Source organism: Myodes glareolus, chromosome 9 (genome assembly GCF_982192425.1).
Source record: "Myodes glareolus chromosome 9, mMyoGla1.1, whole genome shotgun sequence".
NCBI lineage: Eukaryota > Metazoa > Chordata > Mammalia > Rodentia > Cricetidae > Myodes > Myodes glareolus.
The window spans coordinates 86,838,739-86,863,757 of NC_142034.1; the positions used below are offsets into that span (position 1 = coordinate 86,838,739).

Below are 25,019 nucleotides of genomic sequence, written 5' to 3' on the forward strand. Positions count from 1 at the left end.
TAATTTATTTGTAGAGTAAATAGTGCTTAGCCGTAAGTAATACCCACCCATATGTGTTGCTTTTACTATAGAACTATAGAAATGTGACTGATCAAGTCCCTCTAGGCATTTTGATGAACTGACATGAGTCTCATGTATGATCATGGCTTGGACATTAGTGCCTGTCTGTCATAACTTTTTCTTTAAAATATCTGGTTCCTACATACTAGAGTTACAAGTGACTTATTTTTACCCATAATTACTTTTCATTATAGTAATATGCATTCAGGTTCCTTAATTGGGAGTCCTCTCATCCTTATAGGATTATTTTGCCTTATAAGGCCACAGAGGGAATAACTATATATTCATCAAAACTGTGTTTATTTCAGTAAGTTGTTAAGTGAAAAATCTTCCTTTGAGTTTATAATGGGAAGTTGGAAAGAATTTTCTAAGACAAGAATTATTTTTTGAATGTAAACAATAATGTTCACCATTAACACTTATTGGGTGTTTATTAAGCCCTAGGATACTGTGATAATTATCCCTCAATTTGCTGTGTCTGCTCAAATTTGGATTTCAAAGTATCAGTTAGTGACAACTTGAACTTTAATGAAGAAGTATAGTGAATTGAAGTCATTTATCCCGTCAAAAATATTGGGTGTTGTTGTTGTTGTTGTTGTTTTTGCATCTTCTCCACTGTGTCCGATGCTGTGCTGGGAAGGCTGTGGGGGTATAAACACTGCTCTCCTAGTAGAGGCAGCTGAGCAATTCCCTTCAATCTCTTTAGTCAAAATAATACTCTGACCAGAATAGAGCAGAATTAAACTAAAGTTACCTAGTAGGGAGGACCCAGGAGGAATGCTGACAGATGTGTTTCTTGGTGAGGGGAGAGGCTGTGAAAGCCTGGGGATAAAGGACACAATGGAAAACTCGAAGCCATCACTGATAGCTGCTCAAAACAAGTGTGACAAGGGAAGGCAGACAGTTACTATTTTCTGAACAAACACTTGGCTAGATACTGCTTCACTCCAAACCAACCAAGCTTGCACCTAACGGTATGCAAATTAACAGAATATCCATCGTGAGTTACAGGGGACGGGGTGTCCCACATAAGAAATAAATAATAAAAAAAAAAAACCAAATAGGTTGAAGCTTGGATAATATCATGAGCCCCAGAAAGCCGAAGCTTGATGCTAATGAGGGATGGTAGTAATGTGTTTGAAGATGGGAAGGGAAGGAAGGGAATGGAGGGAAGGGAAGGGAAGGGAGGGGAGGGGAGAGGAGGGGAGGGTATCGGCGAATCAATCCCACACCAGAAAGCAGGCCTGCCCGCAACTCCTTACTACAGGAGGGGAGGGGAAAGGAGGGGAAAAAAGGGTAAACACAAGATGCCCAGATATGCAAATCAAAAACTTCTCAAGTATGAGGTAAAAAGGGTGGTCTCAGAGTGTTTCTGAAGAGTCATGGCTATGGGTAGCAGAGTCTGTTTGAAGGTGGCAGAGTGACCTCTCCTGGATCTCCGGCTAATATTCCCTGGCTAATGAGAGTCTAAGGGAGTCTTTTCATCTGGGCTTCTTGTGGAGGTACTGTCTTCAGTCTGATAAAGTACTTTCTTAAGAAACCCAGGGTGCACTGGATGCTCGCTCTGTGTTCTCAGGGTGACGTCATCAGTAGAACAAGGCTGTGCACCTACTGGTGCTATAGCATGCAAGCACTGAGAAGTTTAAACCAGAAAAATAAATGTTACAAAGTGTAGTTGAATGATAGCTGGACAAGACAGCGCCTAGAAAGCCACATTGCTGAGACCATTGAAGTAATCCAAGAGAGTGGTTCAGGTGTTCACAATTCAACCTTCAGACATCCGAGGCAGTTCTCATATTGTATCTTCATGGAACTTTCTAGATTGTTCAATGTCTCTACTTATTTACTATGTGACAAACTCTAGTGTAAACACAAGGTAGACAGAGCAGTTTCACTGAATGAAACAGTCTGGAGAAGTTAATTGGTCAACGATTCGCAATACAACTTCTAATTGGACCAGCACTGATGCATCATAGACAAAAGACTGGAAGTCTTGTGGGAGGAAGCTTGTCAGCCTAAAGATGATTTCGGCTCATGAGATGTATGGCAATGTCTCTTGGGTAAAACTGAATCATTCAGTTAAGAAGCCTCTGCCCTGTCCCCTGTAGATTTTCTGTTGATCCATTCCCCACTCCCCACCCCCATCTAATGCAGTTTTCAAAGAGTGTGTTTGTCCTATTGACAAAAGTTTGTGAGTGAATCTTCCTAGCAGGAACAATATATATATGAACTATTTAAAGAGCTATTGGAAAGCTAACTTGAGACTTTTTCTTAGCACATCCGGTTGTCTGATCAGGGAGAGAAGGAAAGAAATTGCAAAAGGCAAACTTTTGTTTGGATTCAAATGTCATCTTTGCCTGTGCCACGTTTATTTTGATTTCTTCTCTGAGAAGGAGTGTTAACTTTCCAGGAAAACCCAACCTCTCTCAGGGAAGAGCCAAGACAAATGATTTATTTTAAAGGTGTGATTTTCCTTGAGGCTGTAATCTTATCATTTGAAATAAATGGTGTGTTGAAGAAAAATAATTTCAAAAAATTCTATCTGCCTGGGAGAGTATAGTTCTTTACTAAGACTTCAACCTGAATCACAGAGCAAAGCATGGGGCTGGTGTGCACCTAACCCTTTTCCTCTATGAAAGTTCTTATGTTATCCATAATGAAAACTCTGTTTACATTGTCCATTGGGCTGATCTTTGATCACTTAGAGAAGGTCATCAAACTTAGATTTCCATGAAAATATTTGCATGGACACGACGCTTTCTTAGATTGGTGCACATTGGGGATTATGAGGTTGTGAGGTAGCTTTCTCCTCTCCTATGAAGAAAGGTCTTCTGCGTTAGAGTACGCTGCATCTCAAAATTAGTAGGGTTTGTTGTTATTTGACACAGTCAGCCATGTAACTGAATTCTTTAATTTTAGTTCATGTTCTTTGCATGTGGCAGATCAAGTATAATCATATTAATTTCATTTCTTGAATCCACTAAGACCTGAATAAATTACTTTACTTACCTCATATTAGGAGATGTGTATACCCTTTTGCTGCCTTCTCTTTGGGCTTTTGAATTTGAACGGCGAGCCAGTGTTTTCTGTGCTTACATTATTATTCTTTTGTAACGTAGCCAATCGACAGGTAAACCCATTTGTTTGTCTCATTGGCCATATGATATCAAGCTTGCCTAAAAATGATTTTTGCTTTTTTACCCAACTCTGCCTCTTCTTTCACACTTATAAACTCTGTCACTCATGGTTGCTGAGCAAACAGAGAACAAGAGAGGTAGCGAATGTCTGGAAGTAGTATAGAGCTGAAGTTTATTGGCACCTTGGAGTCTCTCAGTCCTACAACTTTCCTTCTCCTCTGAACTTTTACTATTAATGAGATGCAGGATTTTAAAAGCGGTTGAAATGCTAATGCCATATTGGAAGACAAATTTACATTTCATTCCCAACACTGTAATTTAATAAAACTTTCATGGTGTTACGGGTACTTAATTATGCCTGAAGCGCAGGTGGAGTTAAACATTGTTCCACCTGGAGGAGAGCCTCTTAAAGAGATCTTTGATCCTTTGAAAGAGCACTATCTCCTCCAATATTCCAAGTGTGCAGTACCTAAAATATTCCATGGTAAACAATGAATTACTGTTGTTATATTTTACTCCTCATAGAGAGAATGAAGTTTAATTAAAGTTGACTTAATTCCTCGGTTTCTAGATCACCACCAGCATCAAAACTATTTCTTCCTCACTACCCAGCTATGTTGATGTTTTTATAATATAAACTGAGAACATACAGCTTATATTATAAGCCAACACATGGCTTTTCTGACATTTTATTCTGGAGTAAATATTTCCTTCTTATGGAACTCATGGAAATGAAGTTCATAATCATTTTTATAACTTCTGATATACAGTCAAAGTCTTATTTATTGATAATCTCAAAGCTCAGTTTATTATCTTTCATTAGAATTCCTCAGTGCCTCCTCCTCCTCCTCCTCCATCTAAAATGCCCACTGAAGGACCATGGAGATAGTTCAGTGTAAGTAAGAGCCCTTGCATGGCTGGGGAGTGGTGGCACACACCTTTAATCCTAGCACTCAGAGAGGCAGAGGCTGGTGGGGCTCTGTGAGTTCGAGGCCAGCAAGAGCACTTGCTATACACACATGAGAACCTGAGTTCAGATCCCTAGCATCCATTTAAAAAATGAGGCATGGGCACATGTGCCTGCAAGCTAGCCATTGTAAGGCAGAGAGAGGCAGGTAGTGGAAGCTTCTTGGCTGACCAGCCTACCAAAACACCAAACTTCAGGCCCAATGAAGTAAGGAGAGAGCGGTCGAGCCAGACTCCACATGCATACGCACATGCACGTACATGCATACCACACACACACACACACACACACACACACACACTTGAAAAACTAATCAGGCCACTGCAGTTGTTCAGGTTGTGTTCTGCACATGTTATTTTGCACACTTGACATCTCAGCCCAGTTCCAGGCCTCTCACCAAGCCCCTCACTTCATTACCCCTGCCTCAGACTGTTCCTTTCCGCGTGATTCTCCATTTTCTCCTGTTTCTCTCCAGTGAGTTTGTCAGGGTTCAGGATTGACATCATGTTACCTTTGACCAAGCTGGAAACAGGTTCACCAGCGTTGGCGGCTTCTGTGATAGTCTTCATTTGGTTTTATGACACAGATATATGGCCTGATGATAAATTAACTATTGATTTTCTAATAGCTTTGTGCTAAGGAGGTCACACGCCACTTGTTGCAGTGTTGCCGTGGCGTCCTCTGCAGAGTCAGAGCCTCACGTGTGTTTGGGTGTTTGCGGCATGAATAAATGGGTTGACATTTTAGAGCAGGTGTTTTGGCATGCTGAATGTGTGGGCCACCCCCTTGCTCCCGAATCCATTTAATTTGGTGCTTCCATTTAACCTGGTTTTAATCCCTCATCCATTATGTGTAAAGAACCAGGCAGTGCCTATTCATGAACACTTCCTCCACAAGTCATTCCTGTTGGGTTAGAATTACCAATTTTTCCAACCATTGAACACAGCATGCTCTTTGCTTATCCAGCACACTGAAGCCTCATTGCTTTAAATGCTTGTATAACTAATCATTGGTATTCTCAGTCCTTCATTTTAAGTCAGTTATATTTTTCTGTAATAAAAGTAATCACTTAGAGCTCTTTGAGCACCCTTTAGACTGTGATGGATTCTACCCATTCATCTATTACAGATATTATGCTAGCCTTTGAGTCTGGGAAAATCTCACTTGATCCTTGAACTGATCTGTAAATACTTAATGGGGGAAATGCACCTGTTTGTGTGGGTGGCTTCCTTTTACACAACACCTCAAGCATGTGAGACAGGAGCTCTGTTGCTGAACTGTCCCCAACACAGACCCTTTTCTTGTGATTCCTCTGGTTTATGTTATCAGGATAAGGCTGACTTCTTGAGCAAGCCAAGAAGCATGCCATCTGCATTTATTTTCCTAAAGAGATTGTGGAAGGAATGCATATTTTCCCCCTAAATGATTGGTAGAATTCACCAGTGAACCAGTTCACAGTTAGTCATTTAATCCCTTAAATGGATGCAGGCCAGTTCAAATTGTTTCTTTCTTTCCTTGTGAGTTTTGATAAATTGTCTTTAGTAGAAATGGTACATTTCATCTAGGTAATCAGACTTTCCAGCTTTTGTGTGTCTGTAGTTTTTGTCTTTTTAACTTCGTATCATGATCTATTTGATCTATATTGTTGTCCCTTTTTTCCTTTCTCATATCAGCAATTTGCATGCAATCTTTCTTTTCCTTCATTATTAAGGCCACAGGCTAAATTGATATTAGTGATTTTTTTTCAAGGAAACGATTTTATTTTGCTGAGTTTCTCCATTGATAACCATTTCATTTGCAAAATTGCATCTTTCCTTTCTTCTGCTAATTTTGAATTTATTTATCCTTCTCTCGGTTTTTTTACGGCAATAGATTGGGTGTATAGCTTTCATCTTTCTTTCTAGCATATACAGTCAGTGCTATCAATTTCACTCAATGAACAGAGTATGATAAATCCTGTAAACTTTAATATTTTAGAATTTTCTGGTCAACTTTCTATTATTGATTTTCAGCTTAATTTTTCTCTCCAAGGTGAATTGATGATGTGATTTCTATTGTTTTAAATTTGTTCAGGTGTACTTCAAGGTCCAGAATGTAGCCTGTCATAGAGAACATTGCACCAGGACTTGTACAAATTGTATAATCCCCTCTCATTGGACGAAGCAGTTTGTTAACACCATTCAAATCAGTTGATGGCTGTGCTGTTGAACTAAACCACACTTTCACTAACTTCCCCCAACTGCCTCTCCACTTCTGGTGCAATCTAATAATATCCCTCTTTTAACTGGTGTATTTAGACCTTTGACTTAGGATCACTACTGATGAGTTGGGGGACCATCCCCACTGCTATCTTACTTACTTGTCTTCACTCTCTCTACCTTTTGAAATTTTAACTGAACATTTTGCATTTTTTTATCTCCTTTGTTATATGACAATTCTACTTTCTTTTCTAGTTGCTGACCTGGACATAAAATCTACATTTACAATTAACCCAACTTAACTTTCAAATAACACTGTTCCGTATACATCTTATAAAAAAGATCTTAAATCTTAAAAGATCTTTATGAAAATACATCTTAGGCAAAAAAGACCCCAGTATTTATATGTAAATATGCTTGTGTGTACCAACATATACATCTCGGTATAATTGTGTGAGTGCATTACTCTGCATAATCGCTCTGTGTTAGGCCAATTAAGAATAAAAGGTACAATGTTGTATTTTTGCCTTTTCTATACCTATGCTGATGCATCCTCACCTTATATAACTTGGCTTCTGACCTATGTCAGCTTACATCTCTCTGCTGAATTTATGTTAGAATTTCCTACTAGTCAGTTCCTGGAAAGGGAGGACCATAAATTTTGCTCATCTGATGAACTCTTCATTTCTCTTTGACTTTGATGGATAATTTCACAGGGCGTTGAATTCTAGGTTTGTGGGTTTATCTCTCCCAAAGCTTTATATTTTAATCTCCGGAAATCTTGCTTAGAAGGCATACTGGCTGGTTCTTTGCCAAGTTGACAAAATGTAAGGTCATTTGGAAAGAAGGAGCTTCAATATCTGCAATGCTTCCATTAGACTGGTCTGTAGGTGAGTTTGTAGGGCGTTTTCTTGATTGATGATTGATGAAGAAAGGCCCAGTTCCCTGTCTGCAGTGTCAAGTCCTGGGCAAGTGACCTGGGCAATATAAGAAAGAAGGTTGAGCATCCATGGGAAAGCAAGTCAGTATACAGTATCACTTCATGGTCTCTGCTTTATTTTCCTTCATCCCAGATATAAGCTTTAAACATAAGTTATCGGTTTCTCCCCAAGTTGCTATTTGGTCCTGCTGTTTTATCTCAACAATAGAAAGCAAGTTAGGACACATGAAGTCTCAAAAACAAGTCGACTGTAACTCTTACCTTGCACCCAATGTAAATAACTAAATGAAAAATCTCTGGCTTTGTTCAGTATTATTTATCCATTTAAATTTTTTTTGATATTGAGGAATGATCCTAGGACTTTCAGGTGTGAGGTAATGCTTTATTGAGCTACACCACAACTCCTGAGTTTTTAAATTAATCATTTTTGTCCCAATATTTGAGTGTGGTATGCCCATATCTGAGCTTCAATCATTTTTATTCTTTTCCATTCATTCTAATTGTTGTTCCCTAAGCTTCCCAGTGGCTTGGCGCTTATGATGGATTTGGGACAATTCTTAATCACAATGTCTTCAAATAATCTCAGGTCTTTCTTGCAGACACACCACACATGTTAAATATTTACTATTAACTGCACAGGTTTTAAACTTCTGTTCCAATTAAGGTTCAGGTGCTTTTCTTCTCAATCTCATTCTTCATTTCTGATACATTACATTAGACCTCTCTTATAATTTTACATTTACATTCTTCTTTAGCTTTTAATAGTTCTGCTTATATTATCCAACTAACTTTCAAGCATCTACTTTTCCTATCAGTTCCTTAAACGTTTGGTCATGGTGTCTAAAAATCCTATACTGATCATTCTAACATGTTCCAACTATTACTGTACTTTGTAATTTTATGGTTAAAAGGCCAGTATAACATTCTGGCTAAACAAAACTGATGTAGCTGGCCTTTTACGATTGTAGTGGGGAGTGGGAGAAAAGTCAGTCTTATACGCTTGGACTCAAACTTGACCTTGCTTCTTGGGGATGCTTTCCTGCCAGGCTGGAGGGGACTGACCCTGGGGCTCCTTCTTCCCCCATGTGAAAGGCTAGAGGGAGCTGGAGTGGCTGATTCTCTACCCACAGGTGGACCCACCTCTGCAGGTTAGACATTCGATAAATGGTTTCTCCTGAGGGCAAATCTTGCCAACAACAGGCTGGTGAGGTATGTTTCAAATTGTTTCTCTCTTCCAGTCCCCTGGCAGATGTATAGTGAAGTTTGCTTCTTTAAGAATTGGCAGGATTTCTGGAATGAAACTCACAAAACTGTGGATGATCTCACTTGGGTCCTCCTGATGTTGTTAAGGCTTGGAGCTGTTCATGCTGGGCCAGTAGTTCGTCTACTGCCCCTCAAGGATTCTCACCCCAGTACTGCTTCCTCAGAGCTTTCTGCTCCACTAAGTCAGAATATTCTGTATTTACCCATCTTTAAATTGTTTAGGGAGAGTGTTTTGCCTCCTGGTCTCACACCTCTCATCTATAAAAAGTTGGTGTTTTTTTTCAGTTGACTCCACACCTTTCCTTTCTTGTTCTGAAAGAGAAGTGGCTTCTGGATTCTCTCTATGGAAGACCAGAATAGGAGCAACCATCTGAACAGTTTGTGAAGCCTGTGGTTGTTTGTGTGTCTTTCTCCAAACGGATCCTTAAAACAGCAGCATCATTGTTTTTATTCTGTTTTCTGAATTTCACAAGATTTACCTTAAAATTCTTTGAGAATGAGAATTAATAAAGATTACACTAATACTTTGGTGTCCTTCGGAGAGGTAGGTGGATGGCTTGACACAGAAAATTTGGCAAAATATTTAGCCAAGACACTTCTGCGGTTTGCATCTTAAGATGTAATCTGTTTGAGGACCTGAACACATAATAATATAGTAGTGTATAAAAAAGAAACCTTACAAATAATCCATGAACTGGCCAGTTGTTTAACCTATTCATTCTGAAAGTTCGTATGCAGAAGAGTTGACCAGAAACACAAATTATGACTTTTTGAAGCTATAGTAATTAAAATTCATTAACACAAACAAATATTTAAAGAGCTATTGACATTAACACTTAAAACCATGTAATTTTACAGATCACAACTTGGGCTGAGGAAATGAGGAAGATGTTTTAACTGCTTAAAAGACAGAAGAGAACTTCTGCCTAAACTCTACTATGTTATTTGAACCCAGCCGCATACTAAACAGAATTGTTAGGTAATTCTCTTGCCCTAAAGGCGTTATGAGAATTTTACCAGCACACAAAGGGTATTGTGAGCTAAGAAATTTGCAAGCATCTATATCTGGCAGTCAAAAATACCAAGGTTAGAATCTGTCATTACTAGTAAAACACAAATACAACAAAAACAAGTGTACCTCATTTAACAAAATAATAGTAAAAAACTAAAGGTATAAGATTGGCAAGCATAATAATGTCCCCTTGCTCCTCTTTATATCATCATGAGATAATGGCACTTAGTGCTATACTGGACTGTGCTTCACAATTCCCATGTTGACGGTTTTTGCTACACTTCAGGGAGGGAATACAAAGCACGCTTCATAGTAAAGAGTATGAACATTGTGCACATATGTAAACATGCATACATATGTAGATCATGCCCTGGAGGACTTCAGAATTGGAATTAACAACAATCACATGTGAGATTTGGAAAGCTATCTTTTATGCAAGCATTCCAAAAAGGTTGGGTATAATTGAAGTGTTCAGGTCATTTTATTCATAAACTAACAGAATGGCTCTGCATAGGAATGTAGTTATTTGACAATCTTGTCAACGGATTCATCTTGTCAAGGTGTTGCGGAAATATCTAAAAACATATACTAAATTTTTTATTATAAGTATTTTGATCATGTTTTTAGGGTTAGAATTCTTTTACTACCTTGACTGTAGAGTTAGTCCTCTTCCATGCCGTCCAATAGGAAAAAAAAAAAATCCATGAAAGCATAGAATGTCTAGAAAAAATAGGAGTTGTCGTGTATATCTAAAACTTATGTTAGTTATAATCAATATTAAAAGAAACATGAAATTTATGAAAATACATTTTATTGAAATGAAAACAATGAATATGCATAATCTCATCATGCCAATAGAGAAATGATTAGTAAGAGATGCCTTAGCTAAACCCTGTTTCTCTGGGAGAGTATGTTATCTTGTTTCCATTTTCTACTTCCTTAATACCCCCTAATGTATGGGAGTGTGTGTGTGTGTGTGTGTGTGTGTTACAAAGTGTTCATAGAAATGACTGGCGTGGTTGCATTCAAACTGAGAACAGCTTCCGTGCCAGCATAGCATGCTGGTTCATGCTCAGCTACTAACAGTCTGAAGTCAGGCCTTTGACCAGTTGGTGAATCCTTACAACTGAAAGAGTTTAACAGATATAATTGATTTGGCCTCCTCTTTTCAGTAGACGCATTCAGTGGGTAATGTCTGAGCACTGGTGAACCAGCTTTCAGCGGGTGTGGGACCCACAGAGAAGCAGTCGGAATACCCACGGCAGTGTTATCTCATTGAAGCGATTGATTATCACATCCCCAGAAATGACAAACCGTAAGAAAAGTGAGAGGAAAGAATAAACTCTATTGTTTCAAAAGGATTCGCTGTCTTTCTGGCAGCAGGTGATTTTGCACACTTCCAACTGGGGCAGCTAAGGCAAACCGAATTTTTGTGTTAAATGTGTTTACTTTTGCACCAAAAAAACCCAGTAACACAGCCAGTGTGTTTCAATTAAAAAGAACCCTGGAGCAAAACTGTGTTACAGTCAGGGGTAGAAGCAGTGTATCATTATCTCGTAGGCACAGCAGTGGAGATAATGAACAGTTAAGAAGACTGGACAATGGAAGGTGAAGTATGACTTGTCCTGAAAGTGTCAATAGAATCCCAGCTCACTTCCCATTAGTAGATGCTACCAAATTGCAGGGCTGTGCAGAACAACCAGAGAAAAGATTGAAATAAAAATGGCTTCGTGGCACTCCATATTTTGAAGCCTGATTTAATATTTGCCACTGTTACCCAAGCCTTAAAGCAGGGATTTTGAGGTTTAATTCTAATTCTGTTGAGTGGGTTCGCTGGGTTTCTCTACTGTTACCTTGACATTGAAACAAATCCTTCTAGCATTTCCCTACCTGCTTTGGTGATATTTTGTTATCATTATTATTATCATCATTATTATTTGACATAGAATGTAAGACTTGAGGAGGATTTGGATTTCTGTCCTTTTTGAGAGATAATGAAGACATTTTTATGAATTCCAGGAGTGTTAACAGTAGTTTGGGTTTGGATAAAATGTATTGCTCTTGGACCACGCTGAGCTGCAAGGTCCCCAGTAGATAAAACCTGGACAGCGGTGCGGCCTAAAGGAAACAGAAAACCAACGGGGTGGTTTTGAAATTTTGAAATTTTGAAATGAGAAACTTGCTGTAATATAGACCAAATGTCCTTCATCTGAAAAGCTCAGGGTCACAAGTGTTATTGTTGTTGGTCTTTTTCTTCCCCCCATTTTTGAAATGTTTACTTACGCAAGAGATAATCTGAGAAGGAAACAAGTCTAAATACGAGGTTTACTTATTCACTCTGCAGATATACCTTGTACAGAAGCCTAAAAGTTGTTTTTAAACCATTTTACTAACTTCATATTGGGAAGTTACAAAGTTGTAAAGTCCCCCCACTTTTGGTGTCAGGTTGATGAGAAGCATTCTGACTCGGGAACATTTTGCATTTCAGTATATGGATAGATGTATGTCCAGTATGAATGATTTTTGATTCATTAATCTACTTTCAATATGTCAGTTATTTCTTCTTGATCCTCAAAGCAAAGGAACATGAGAGGCAAGAGCTCAGGTCAGGTGGGTGGAAAGGCAAGAGGTCAAGGTTTTGTTGTGGTTGCTTTTCTGTCAATGAATAGCATAGTTTCACAAATCAGGAAGGGAATGGAATCAAAATCATCATGACAGAATGGTGGGTCCAGAACTCTGATCATTGGTGGTCTCTCTATAGAGAAAATGCTTCCAGTCATGGAAGAGAAAGACAAAGGAAAAAGATCGGAATGAAATGAGTATTAATAGCACAGTCATTATGACTTTCTTAATGCTAAAATTCAACCTTCTCTCCTGAAGGTCTCTGACAGCCATTTCTAGGCATAGAAGTTAGGAGGGTTTGTGGTTGACCCAGAGCTTTCTCAATTCCCTGGGAATCAGTTGGGAGAAAAATACAAAATTCCTAGAAAGTATTTTTCAAGTCCTTTTCACTCTCTTTAGGTCTTTCAATGTAACAACACTGGGTATCTCATGTATTCTCTTAGAGTCACATGCCAGCTCTCTGAATGCAAACCAGGTCTTGCTTATTTCCTGTAAACCACATATCTAATGTCAGACAGTAAGTATGTTGTACTAGCATTTCAGGCATTAAAAAAAAATAATAAGGAAGGCTAGCTCCCCAAACCATGCTGCTAAGTTGTGGTTTTATGAGCAGTGCTCAGAGTTGTCAAATTGAAGTTTTAAAATTGGTCTCAGCATTAAAATACATAGACTTCACTCTTGACCCAAGCCTGAAATTGTTGATATCAATACTCTTGGTCTTGCAGCAAGATCGGTCAGGAAAGGGCATAGATTCTTCTTCCTCTTCCTCTTCCTCTTCCTCTTCCTCTTCCTCTTCCTCTTCTTCTTCCTCCTCCTCCTCCTCCTCCTCCTCCTCCTCCTCTTCTTCTTCTTCTTCTCCTCCTCCTCCTCCTCCTCCTCCTCCTCCTCTTCCTCCTCCTTCTCCTCCTCCTCCTTTTCTTCTTCTTCTCCTTCCCCTTCCTCTTCCCCTTCCCCTCCTTTCCCTTCCTTCTCCTTCTCTTCATCCTTTTTCTTTTTGCTCATGACCTCCTTGACTTTGTTTAGTTGTTTACTAATTATTATATTGATTTATTAGATTTAGACCCAGCAACTACAATGATTCTTACTATATTTTAGCATGTAAGAGATCAAAATTGAGGTATATTTTGTTCCTCATCTCAAAATTCAGAAGCCAAGTGTGCCATGAAAGTGCCTTTTTTCGAGATATGCTAATGTCTGCTTTGTCTGGGCTGGTCTCCTCTCTGAAAATGAATCAACTCTGATAATAGCCATCGAGTTATACACATTGAAACATATTTAATAGCTTATGTGTTCATACACTGAAAGCTTTGCATACTTAGAATTGTAGATTAGAATTCAACTTTTTCTCCCTATTAAATGCCAGCCGGGCAAGTTGCATTAATGACCGTGGTTATGTTTGAATGTAAATGGGGACATCTGGCGAAATCAGGAGATCAAACGTTGGGAGTCTGCATGATGACTCTCATCTGTTTGTCACCCAGCAGGTGTAATGGACGGGGGGCATGTGGGCTCTTTGCCCAAGTTAATGTACGGACCTAACCTACGGAGGGGAGAAGTAGTTTCCTCCCCAGCTTTGAAGGATCACAGTTCAGGATACATCGGAGGTGGGGCAAGAGAGGGCAGGGTAGGGCAGGTGGAGCCAACTCTTCCCAAAGGCACCAGTCCTTTTGCGGAGAAAAGAAAAAAAAAATTTAAATCTCCCGTTTTCTAGCCTACAGGCATTTTCCTTGTCCCATTTCAACAAACTTCCACAGCCCAATTTGTTATTCAAAAATTTATGGAAAATGTATGTTAAAGTGAAAAGGGTACATTGTGCAGAAAAGGGAAGCAGCTTGTAAGCATATCATTATGCACGAGCCGTGGGGCCCGCAGATGGCTCTTCTCCTCAAAACTGAGAGTCGTGCCAAAAGCTGAACTCTAAATACATTTAAATCACATATCTTTACTTAAAAATGGAGTATTTTGGAAGGAAAAGCAGATGATATTTAAGTACACAAGTGGTATTCTTTTGTTCCTCATATAATAGAGCCCTTTACAAAAGTCGTTGCCTTCTGAGTGCGCAGTAAGCCTTTGATTCCTTGAAGTCCCCAGCGGATTTAGTCTCAGTGCACGGCTCATTCCTAATAGGATTAGCCATTGAGGTAGCACCTTGCTGAAGAAAAGCTCTCGAGTATCCTTGCCGTGATTGAAAATTAGGGGATTTGCTGTGATTACTATGTTCAATGCTAAAAGCAAACCTTTGTTTTGCACATTAGAAATAGTAACAAAAAATTATCGTGACATATGGGCTTCTTATTTTAATTGAAAATAAATTTAGTTCTTAGACTGTGCCAATCTGTTAATTAATTAGAGGAAGGGTAGCAAAAGGGATGAAGGCATTTGTTTGCTGCTTAATATAATGATTTTTCTGGAATTTTTTTTTTTAATGTAAGCATGCTGGGTTCTTGTTTCAAGCGTGGCTATATTTACTCTGAATGGAGAATTTATATTTTGAAGGGTGCAGTTCACATTGGTGAGATGAACACAGTAAATAGTCAGGTCGATTTTTGTTTCTTCCTCTGAACAAAATTCACATGGCTTCTTCCATCATGAGAATTTTAACTCTGAAATTAGTTTTGAATAGCGCCTCCTAATTTTTATTGATGTCATTAATTCTGACAGCCATGCGATTAAAATATGCACTTGTTTGTATTTAAAAACTTAAAACATAACCTTTTATTTTAATATTCTAACAGCTTGATCAGCTTAATGGTTTCAGCTTTAGGAAGTATGAGAGCATAATTCTATCTATATGGCATTTGGTATATGGGCTTTTTAGTTTTCAAAATACTGCAGGCACATGGGTATTTTTTTCCACATTTCTCAACCCCCTCCTCCACCCTCTTTTCCTGAAATATTTCACATAAATGCCTTCCAATTCTAATAGTCTGTTTTGAGTCAGTGTGCATGATGGAGAGAGAGATGTGTAGTATGCATGTATATATGCAAACACATGGTTATATGGGGAGTGAGTAGGGAGAAATTAGTTATATTTTAAAGAGACACCATTTCATTTTCACCCTTGCTGGCTGCAAAATATAGGAATGGCTAAAGACGTGTTGATAAGATAAATCTCCTGGGGGAATCTCTGTTCGTGTACAGGTGGGAATCACTTATGGTTATTAGTAAATTGTTCATTGCAAAATGAGTGATGATAAAACCAATATACATGCTTCAGAGGTCTGCGTGCAAGAAGTAGACAGTGCCATTGATCCTATTAGTTTTTTTTTTTAATGTGAAAAGTTCTATAATTCTTCTTGTGAAATTTATCATACAATAGTCCTTATTGCTGACTGCTTAGAAAATCAGTTATTTGGAAACTGAAGGCATCACGCTTATTTGGTACACTTCTTTCCTTCTTTGGTTTTTAACTTTCCTAGCATTGTATTAGATGTTGAGGTGAGTCTATACTTTAGGGTTCTGCTCTCGCTGCCATGCTTTCAGCCAGGACCGCAGTTTGTGGGCACACCGTTTCAGGCAGCCTACTAACTTTGTCCCTTACCTGACCCGCTGGCATTACCCTTTATAAGTGGTGGGAATACCCTTTATAAGTGGTGGCATTACCCTTTATAAGTGGTGTGCAGGGTTGCACGGAGAAATTTTATCCCCATGACAGTGAATCATTGTGAGGAGCAGCTGGAAACTCCTTTCAGGATAAAGTGGGTGATAGTTCACTACATTGTTTATTCGTGAACATAGTTTAAATATGATCAGTATTATCTTCAAGAACTCTGGTATAGGCAGAAGATGCCATAGACAAGGGCCAACCTCTTCGTGTGATTAAATGTTGTTCATTGTCTAGTTACCCATCTGTCCTCATTAAAAAAATTAATCAGATTAGTTAATTAATACATCTCTGAATTATGAAATTTAAACCTCATTTTTACTAGTCTCTCAAGAACAAGTGAGATGTTCCAGAATGTTCTGATATAAATCATCTTTTGGCAAATTAGTTTCTGTTTTTTTTTTTCTGTTAATGATTTCAAATTTGCTGAAAATAGTCCACATGCATCTTTCAAAGACAAAGAAATAATAACAAAAGATTCAGAGTTTCTGGTGAGGCCTACATGTTTCTGCGTATATCAGCTTATACTTTAAAAATGTGGTTTGTGTTCTTAAGTTATTCAGCGAATAAAAACAGACCTTATATGATCAAGTAGTCACCTAATTGCACTTTAGGCCTCCATGTGCATACGATTTTATATACTTTAGCAAAAACAAATGAATCTCCACTCTCCATGAATTAATAATAATTAGCAACTGATTTAATGTTTTCTTTTGCATTCTTTTTTATGTATCCCCATGAAACAAACGTTATTCTAGGCATGCAGTACACAATTATTAGTTCAAGTTGAAACGATTCTGTATAAAATTGGCCTCATATTTATTCATTCAGAAAATGAGCAGGGAGAGAGTGCATATTTTATACAACTCCAGTAATTTCAGTATCAGATAACCCTTAAGCAAAATAAGATTTGACCCTTTCAAAATTGCTTAATGAATTGGTGTTACACAGAATATCTTTTTAAACTTCTGTAGAATTTTTCCCCCTTCCCTGAAGCCTTTGAACATAAGCTTTGGATCACAGACCCTGCATTTAAATGTTGAAAGTACGATTGTGTTTTGATTGCTTTTGGTGCCTGTTTATGATAGAAGCCATGCATTCTAAGAAAAAGTATGCCAGCACTTGACAGATTATTGCGGATGCCTCTATGTGAGAGAGTGAGTTAAATTAATTGAAATGCTATCTTATGGAACAAAAACAATTCCAATATTTCATATGGCAGGGATGCATCTTCTTCAGCCAGAAGTGGGTTTGCAGGGAGTAAACCTGGTCATTCTGAGATTCTAGTTACCATGGTCTTCAAGCATACCTTGCCACTTGCCCAGAACTTCTTTGTGACGTTGGTCAGGACCATCAAAATGAGACTCTGTTCATTAATCCCTCATGTGTGCGCAATACTTCTCTACTGCCTTTGTCACAAACCCAGTGGTCCAACAGACACAGAAGACGCTGTGGGGGCTTCTGGATGATTTCAAAGCTCTTCTCTGGGCTCCCTTCTCCTAAGATCCAGCTCAGCTAGCTGGGGGCCATGAATACATCTCAAGTAGCGTTTGTAGCATTGCCACTGTCTTGTTCTACTGTACCAAATTGGCCAGTGAGAGCTAATGACAAGTGAGATCTTCACACAGTGACAAGTGCAATAGCAGGCTTTGCACTGCATATTGGCCACACTTTCCTCATGATTAAGGCAGTGAAATTCACTGAACATTTACTTTTAGTAGAAAGGGAAAAAAAAACTTTTTTTGTACCGTTGGTGTTTAGTAGTTTCACTATTGGGACTGACTTCTGATGGGTCCTTCTGATGGCTGTCATTTGCCAGTCACATTTCAGGAGTATGCCTAAAGCATCGAAGGCAGTCCTTAAACAGCGTGAGAACCTGGTTATCAGCACACAGGTTTCATGAATTTCCAGCCTGTGGTCTTTATTCGTCACCAGTCCAAGGGAGGACTGACTCATAGAAACATAATGCAAATCATACGTTTTGTTGGGAATTTTTCTGTCAGGGTACAACACAAATAGTGAGAAGGGAACTGCGAAAGCTACATCTTAGTATGTTTCATCCCATCGAAAATTACCAAACTGTATCTCGTCAATGTGCGATAAGGCAAAAATGGAATTGGCATATTTATTCTAAATGTGTGAAATTAGGTATGCATCGCAATGCATGCAGGGATAGAGTGGTCACATGTTTAGTATTCCATAACCATACATTGTTAAAGGTTACACACATTCTGCATGTTATACAGTATGGAACTGGAATGCTGCCAGATCTATAAGTACCACTCACGTGTTTGCCAAATAAATGAGTGAAATTCAACATTTGACAAGGTTCAACCTATCTAGACTAATTTTCAGTGCTAAAAAAATTATTTCAGATTGTGTCCAAATACCTCACTATTAAATTTTCATGTAACTGTGGGTTTGTTTCTGGTTTTGATTTCTTTTCAACTTAGGATATTCATTGTTGAATAAGGTTGCAGCTGCCAAGTAGTTACATGGATAATATAGGGCAAAATGGTCTGATTGCACTACAAGATTCGTTCATTGGTTCTTTGTGTTTCATTTTTCTCTGCGGTGTGGAATGAAAGTCATGTGCTCATATTTTTATGTCTGTGAAATCTTTGTTTTTATTCATTAGAAAGAAGCCAATTAATTTGCATCCACTAATCTCCCATTCCTCACACTGTAATACCATTCTCTTTATATCTGAAGGGAAAATTGTTAATGCTTCCTTTAAGCCTATAAACTTAATTTCCATTAAGGGAACTGGTAGTTTGAATGAAGATAACAATATTTTGTAAGTTTTATTCCTATTGTTTGGCTTTTTTTATAGACTTGTCTTTATCACTTCCATTTATGGCATTCATGTAAAATATGTAGCCTGGTACTTTCTTAGTTTTTATTTTTTGTTTCTCTAATTTATATGTTTAATGGTAGAAAAATCGATAAAATGTTGCAAATCAAGACATTTTCAAATTATTCCCCTAAAGCCAATAATGTTTAATTATTTCAAATTGCTTGTTTTATAAGAATTTCAAATGGAATATTTCAGTTTTTAAATTTTCCTACAAATATTAAATAAGAAGTTGAAATAATTCGATCGACTCTGAAATAGGCCTAGATTAAGTGCCCTCGATCAACCAGAGAATACATTTCTCTTAGAGAAAAGGCTTCAGAAGAGTCATTAACGGATGGCATCGCTCTACGCATGCCCTGTTTTTCTCATGCTGCTGCATTTATGAAGACAAGTGTAGAACAAAGTCTCAGGAAACTCAGGCAGCAGACAGCACTGGCTGGAATGGTTCTTAGCGGATTTGCTTTCTCCTTCCTGTTCTGAACTACTTATGCTTCCTATGATGCTAGAAAAGACTATTTAAGAGCAATTTTGAAAATCCAGAGCGTAGATCACATTATAGTCTCATGACCTCCTGGGGAAGACATAGAATGTAAATTTGTTCCAGAGAAATAAAATGTAAATTTGCTATCACTTAATTTGTAGTGTGTTTAGTATCAGTTCAAATATGGGTTTCAGGTGATACTTTTTTATTTTTGGTTTCTCTTTGTGTCTCTTCCTCCCTCTTTTCCTCCCTTTTGGCTCCCCTCCCTCTCTCTTTTCCTCCATCCCTCCAATTACTTTCCAAGTCAATCCATTCCTATAATATCCCAGGCTAGACCAGATCAGTAAGTAGCTGCATTCAAGCTTCGGGTTCCTCTGCCTTAGCCTCTCAAGTTCTTGGATGATAGATCTGCCTGGCTTTATCTGCCATATCTTAGTGTTGACAGAAACCTAGTGCATAACAAAGGACCACACTATCTCAGTACATTTGCTGCGTTACTAAGCATTTGGTTAGTACCGCACAATGTTCCAAAACCCTTTTTAAATATATATATATTTTAGTTGGAATATGTTACTGTGTCATCCAATAAAATACAGGGTAATTTTTGACAGTGCAGAAACCAGTGCATTTTTATATAATTGTATTTCACAAATATAAATAGGTAATAATGATAGTTGACGTTTATGGTATGTACGTCTGTCATGTCACAGTAAGCCTGTTATTTAGATGCTGGTATGATTCTTTATCTTACCCAAAGGATTATACCTGACTCAGGGACACCTACTTGTTATGTGCTTTTGACAGTTTTTAAGCCCAAAGAGTTGAGCTGTGGCCTGGGCCTCCAGTCATTATAGTGAACTGCGTAGACGGTGTGAGGAGATCAGGGCCAGCTTCGTCTTCCATTCCGGAAGATGACCATCCAATAGCAGAACAGTAGATTTCTCTCTTCCCTAAAACTGACTTGCCTGTCTGCAGTGGTTTTGTTTCACATTTGTCTCCCTCAGAGATACAATCCTGTTAGCTCAGGCTAGACTCCACTCACCACCACATGCCTCCAGAGCTGAGCTGGGATTACAGTGCTAACCACCATCTCTGAGGGTTCTAAACTCTACCTGAAACCAATGTAGGCCCCAATGGCAGCGCCCCGGTGAGGGTGAGAGAGTTATCCATATCTCCAGAAATAGTGAGCGGAAAGAGAAACATCCCTGTATGAGTCTACCTATGAAGTTAATGATTTAAGCATTTTTAACTTTGAAGAATTTTCTTCTAAGCAGAAGGGTTTGAGATAGTTCCTTGTTATGTAGCCGAGGCTGGTCTCAACTCATGATGGTCCTGCCTCGGCCTCCAGCATGCTGGAATTACAGGTAGGCACCACCAGGTCTGGTTCACTGCAAATTTTTCATGCTGCCCCCCATATTGACTCCTCTTGAAAGTATTTTTGTGATTTTAATTTGTAATAAAGTTGTTAAACTGTGGCTCTTAATAGCATTAAAAACCTAATATTCAGGAGAGATTAAAGGATCAGAACGGAGCAAGTGAGTAAACAGGCGTGCTTATAAGGACACCTAATTATTGCAAGATAGGATATAATTAAGACCTAAAGTTGTGTGGTACAAAGACAGTAAAGGCTACGGAGTGTCTAAGGAGAAAATAAAAGTACTACAGTGTTATGCTGGACAGAAATGGCCTACGTGAATTTTGAAAAAAAATAAAAAAAAATTAAAACAAGGGAAATTGACGTAGGTTTTTAATTCTGTCTAGCCCTTGCACTTTGTCTTTTAAAGACACATAGCATATATTAGATGTTTCTATCTTTTTGGATTCCTTATTCTTACAAGCCAAATGTACTGATGTTTGGATGGTAGGTTAGTAAGGAAGGCAGGAATGGTGGTTAATCCTTCTTTGTGTTTATCTAAGTTTGTTTATGTAGTCTAAGACATCTTTCTTTCAGTACTAGTCCATTTTATGAGGCTCAGCATATCCCTGGAACTTGACACTTAGTGGCTATTCTCAATAAGAGGCACAGAGAAGTCCGGGCATTTGTGGTGCACACCTTTAATTCCAGCACTCAGGAGGCAGAGGCAGGTGGATTTCTGTGAGTTCGAGGCAAACCTGGTCTACAGAGTGAGTGCCAGGACAGGCTCCTAATTTCCAAGCTCCAGTCTTAAAAAAGAAAAAAGAAAGAAAGAAAGAAAGAGAGAGAGAAGAAAGAGAAAAAAAGAGGCACAGAGGAAAGTCGGCTGGAAGTTTTTCTTCTCTATTTTACACTGTAGTTAGAGAGTGATCTTTCTGAAAGATCAGTGCACTAGCGGCCCAAATTTTACTCTAGGTTGCTACAACTATTTGAAGGGGAGCCAAAACATTTCAGAGCTGTCAGAGAGAAGGTAGCCGTTAATCTGAAAGTACAGTTTGGCCCCGTGATGACTGTCTAGGAAGGTGACATCCAGTGGACAGTGAATAGACTTAAGATAGATTCTACCAAAGGAGCAGAACCCAGCTCTTTAGGAGTTTATCTCCTTACCTCCTACCTCACAATGCTGAACAAGGACAATCACGTGCCGCTGGATGAGGATCCATACATTGCCTGTGCAAGATGAGTAGATGGATGACAGCTGGAGAATTAGGGTTATTGAGTTTCGCTATTGTTGCCACCGTTTTCTTTAATTTAACCCCTTTTTTTCTAATACCCCCAATACTCCCTTTGTAGATTTAAAATATCAACTATGGAGACTATTATTAAAGAAGAGAGCTTGGAGAAGAGGGAGCAGGGAGGGGATGAGAGAAGTAATGAGGTAGTAAATATGATTATATACATTCAATGCATGAGTGAAAACATCTCAACGAAACCCACTATTTTGTACAACTAACATACAGATATATGAAAAGCGAAAATCACCTATGACTTCCTTACTGAGAAAGTACTCCGATCGAGGAGGAAGAGATGTAGTGATTCATACCTGTCTTCGTGTGGACCAACTGGACTAGCTCAATAGGCAGTCCCCTTGCCTTTTGTGGAGGGGGATATTTACGCTCCTTTTCAGGGAAAAATCATTCATTAGATGAGTCTCAAATCTCTGTTGATGAAACTACAGATCCGTCGCATTTCAGTGGTGGCAAAGACAAAACTGATGACAGCTGACATGCACTGAAGGACGAATGTGTGCCAGGCTCAGCACTAAGTGCCATAATGGGGCTTTCAAATTTAATCTCCCTGACAATCTCGATGAGGGAGGAGGCATCTCTATGCCTCTGGTTTTCGTTGATGAGAGCTTGGATTGTCTTCCCAGGACAACTTTGATCTGTTCCGCGTGATCTTATGATAGGGTACACCACATGCACATGCTAGTGGGAATGGTTTTAACTAGCAAATACGTGAATCTGCAAGTAAAATAATACACAAGATGCATTGTATGAACAAAGTGGTAAGGTCTATGATGAAATAAATCACTTGTCAACAAGAAGAACACAATCCAAGTCTATCTTTTGTTAGAAATCTACATCTCAGCTCTTCTCCAGTGACACTGTGTTTCTGAGTTTGCATCATGAACAGCCTCATCAGGAAAAGTTCCATTGTACTGTTGCGCAGTCATTTTATACAGCACAGTAAATAGTGAATGTGCTGGTTAGTGTTTGTAGAGTGGGAGCAAGCTAGGGTCACGTGGAAAGAGAAAAACCCAAACGAGAATCTATGTCCAGCTGAGTGGCTTGTAGGCAAGTCTGTGGGGAATTTTCTCGATTAATGATTGATATCGAAGGACCTAGCCCTCTATGGGTGCTGCCATAGACTGGGTAGATGTTCCTGGGATGTATAAAAAAGCAAACTGAGCAAGCCATGGGGAGTGAACCAGGAAGCAGCATTCCTTCCTGGCCTCTGCATCAATACCTGCCTCTGAGTTCCTGCCTTGAGTTTCTCTCTGGATGTCCCTCAATAATTGACCGTGAACAGGATGTGTAAATCAAATAAGCCATTTCCTCACACGTTGCTTTTGATCACATTTATCATAGCAATAGAAAGCAAACAAGGACAGTGACCCTAATCAAAGCCACTGAACTGATTCTTAGATTTTCTATGTTTTTAAAAGTTCTTCTGCTGAAAAAGATTCTAAAAGTTCACTTCATTCATCTAGTGTCCATTGTCAACTTCTCCACATTTCAGATATATGCCATTTGCTTTCCTGATTAATTGTGGACCGGTTTGAATCTTACCTATTTCTCTTTTTATTTTAACAGTTACATCTGCTCCTTACTGCCTAAGCCCTCTGGAACTCTCTCTGTTTCTTGGCTTTGCTGGTGAGCACGCCTGGAAAATTAGCTGAATTGTACATCAGACATCCACCCACTTGGTGAGTGAGATCACAGCTACAGTTTTTTCTCCTGCTTTGGATTGTGCTTCCTCTGTTGGCCAAAATGTTTTCATACTGGGCTCAGGAGAGAGGTTAGCCATAGCTGCAGAAGAAACCAGATGTTTTCCTTTTTATTGGTTTGTTTTGTTATTGTTGTTTTGTTGGTTTTTACATTTATTTTCTTCTTTGCCCTATGGACAAAGTTATTTGTTCTGGTATTTTTCTCTCCCACGAACCTGCTATGATTATTTTTTCCCCACTCATTTAAAGGACTTTACAGTTACCTTACCCTGCAATGTCTAATTTCTAGCTGGATGAATTGCCTATGGCCAACTCCTGCTCCATAGTCTACCGTACACTTTGTCCTGTACTCATTTATTTGACATGTGAACATGGGAATGCAGGGGAATGGTTGTGACTAGCTGGACTACATAACTTCATTTTGTAGGGCAGAATGGCTTTTGGATGAAAAAGCTTGGCTCTCTCGATTGGTTTAATGTGAATCTACTCAGGCTTTATACAGCAAGCCAAAAGGAATTCATTGAGTTTCCTTAGGTTCCTAATTAAATCCTCTGTTCTTTTATTGCCCTGAACTGTCATCCTCAATATGTTGCTCGATATCATCTTGCTCCACATATCAAATGTTCTCTACATTATTTCTATGTATTCTTATAATAATTTTCTTCCATTTTAGTGTTTTGTTTTTTATTTATTCATCTATTTCTATTCATTTTATTTATGATTTTTGGGAGCCAACTGTGGGATCTGGCACATAGAAAGAAAATGCTTTCCCACTGAGCTCTCCCTCTTCTGTGTTTTAGATCTTGATTTTATCTTTTCATATGTCCAAGCCTACGACAATGACCGCTTTGAGGATAGAACACTTCCATGGTTCCATGCAGAAGTTTTAACATATTATGCAATTCTTATTTGCAGAAAGGGTGTCTGACTTAGCTAAACTATTGGTTCCTACCTAATTTCAGTCATGTGAATACAGATGGATGTTTACAGCTAAAATTAGGTATCAGAGATGATTTTTAAAAGTAGTTTTAGAAAAATGAATAGAAAAGTCCCTTTTTCCTAAATTAAATACATTATCTCTTTTTTTGTTTTTGTATGGTAATGAGACAGCGAATAAAGATGTCTTAAGTGGCCACGGGACTGGGAATGGGCTTAGGCAGAAAGCTGGTGATGTGAGCATGCTCAACAAGCGTGCGTTCCTAAAATACTACTACTCAATGTTGTTGGTGATTGGAGCAATTGAGAAAACACAAAAGATTATGGGATGCTGAAGGGAACTCTCAAAGATGCTGCAGTTAAATTAGCTGGTGCAGTGTGAGCTAATCTTTCCACACCTAGATAGAGATAAACAAACCTTAAATGTTGCCAGCAATCCTAGCTCTCCCTTGGCAAAGAAACGGAAGCGCAGACGTTTCGTTAACTCTTTTGCCACCTACCTTGCTACCTTGTCTCCTTGTACTTTTCCTGGGTGTCCAACCTGCACAAGAAGTTTCTAGTAAAGTAGCTAACAGCTC

The 25,019-nt window shown here is 38.7% G+C and overlaps 1 protein-coding gene across 3 annotated transcripts in view; it reads left to right on the forward strand.

Annotated features, from left to right (window-relative positions):
- The window catches only part of Tenm2 (teneurin transmembrane protein 2), a 1,241,175-nt gene that overhangs the window by 64,345 nt on the left and 1,151,811 nt on the right, over positions 1-25,019 (forward strand). For all 3 annotated transcript variants that reach the window (XM_085694277.2, XM_085694278.2, XM_085694281.2), the window contains exon 2: positions 23,372-23,484. The gene's annotated coding sequence lies outside the window, so the exon portion shown is untranslated. The remainder of the gene's footprint in view (positions 1-23,371; positions 23,485-25,019) is intronic.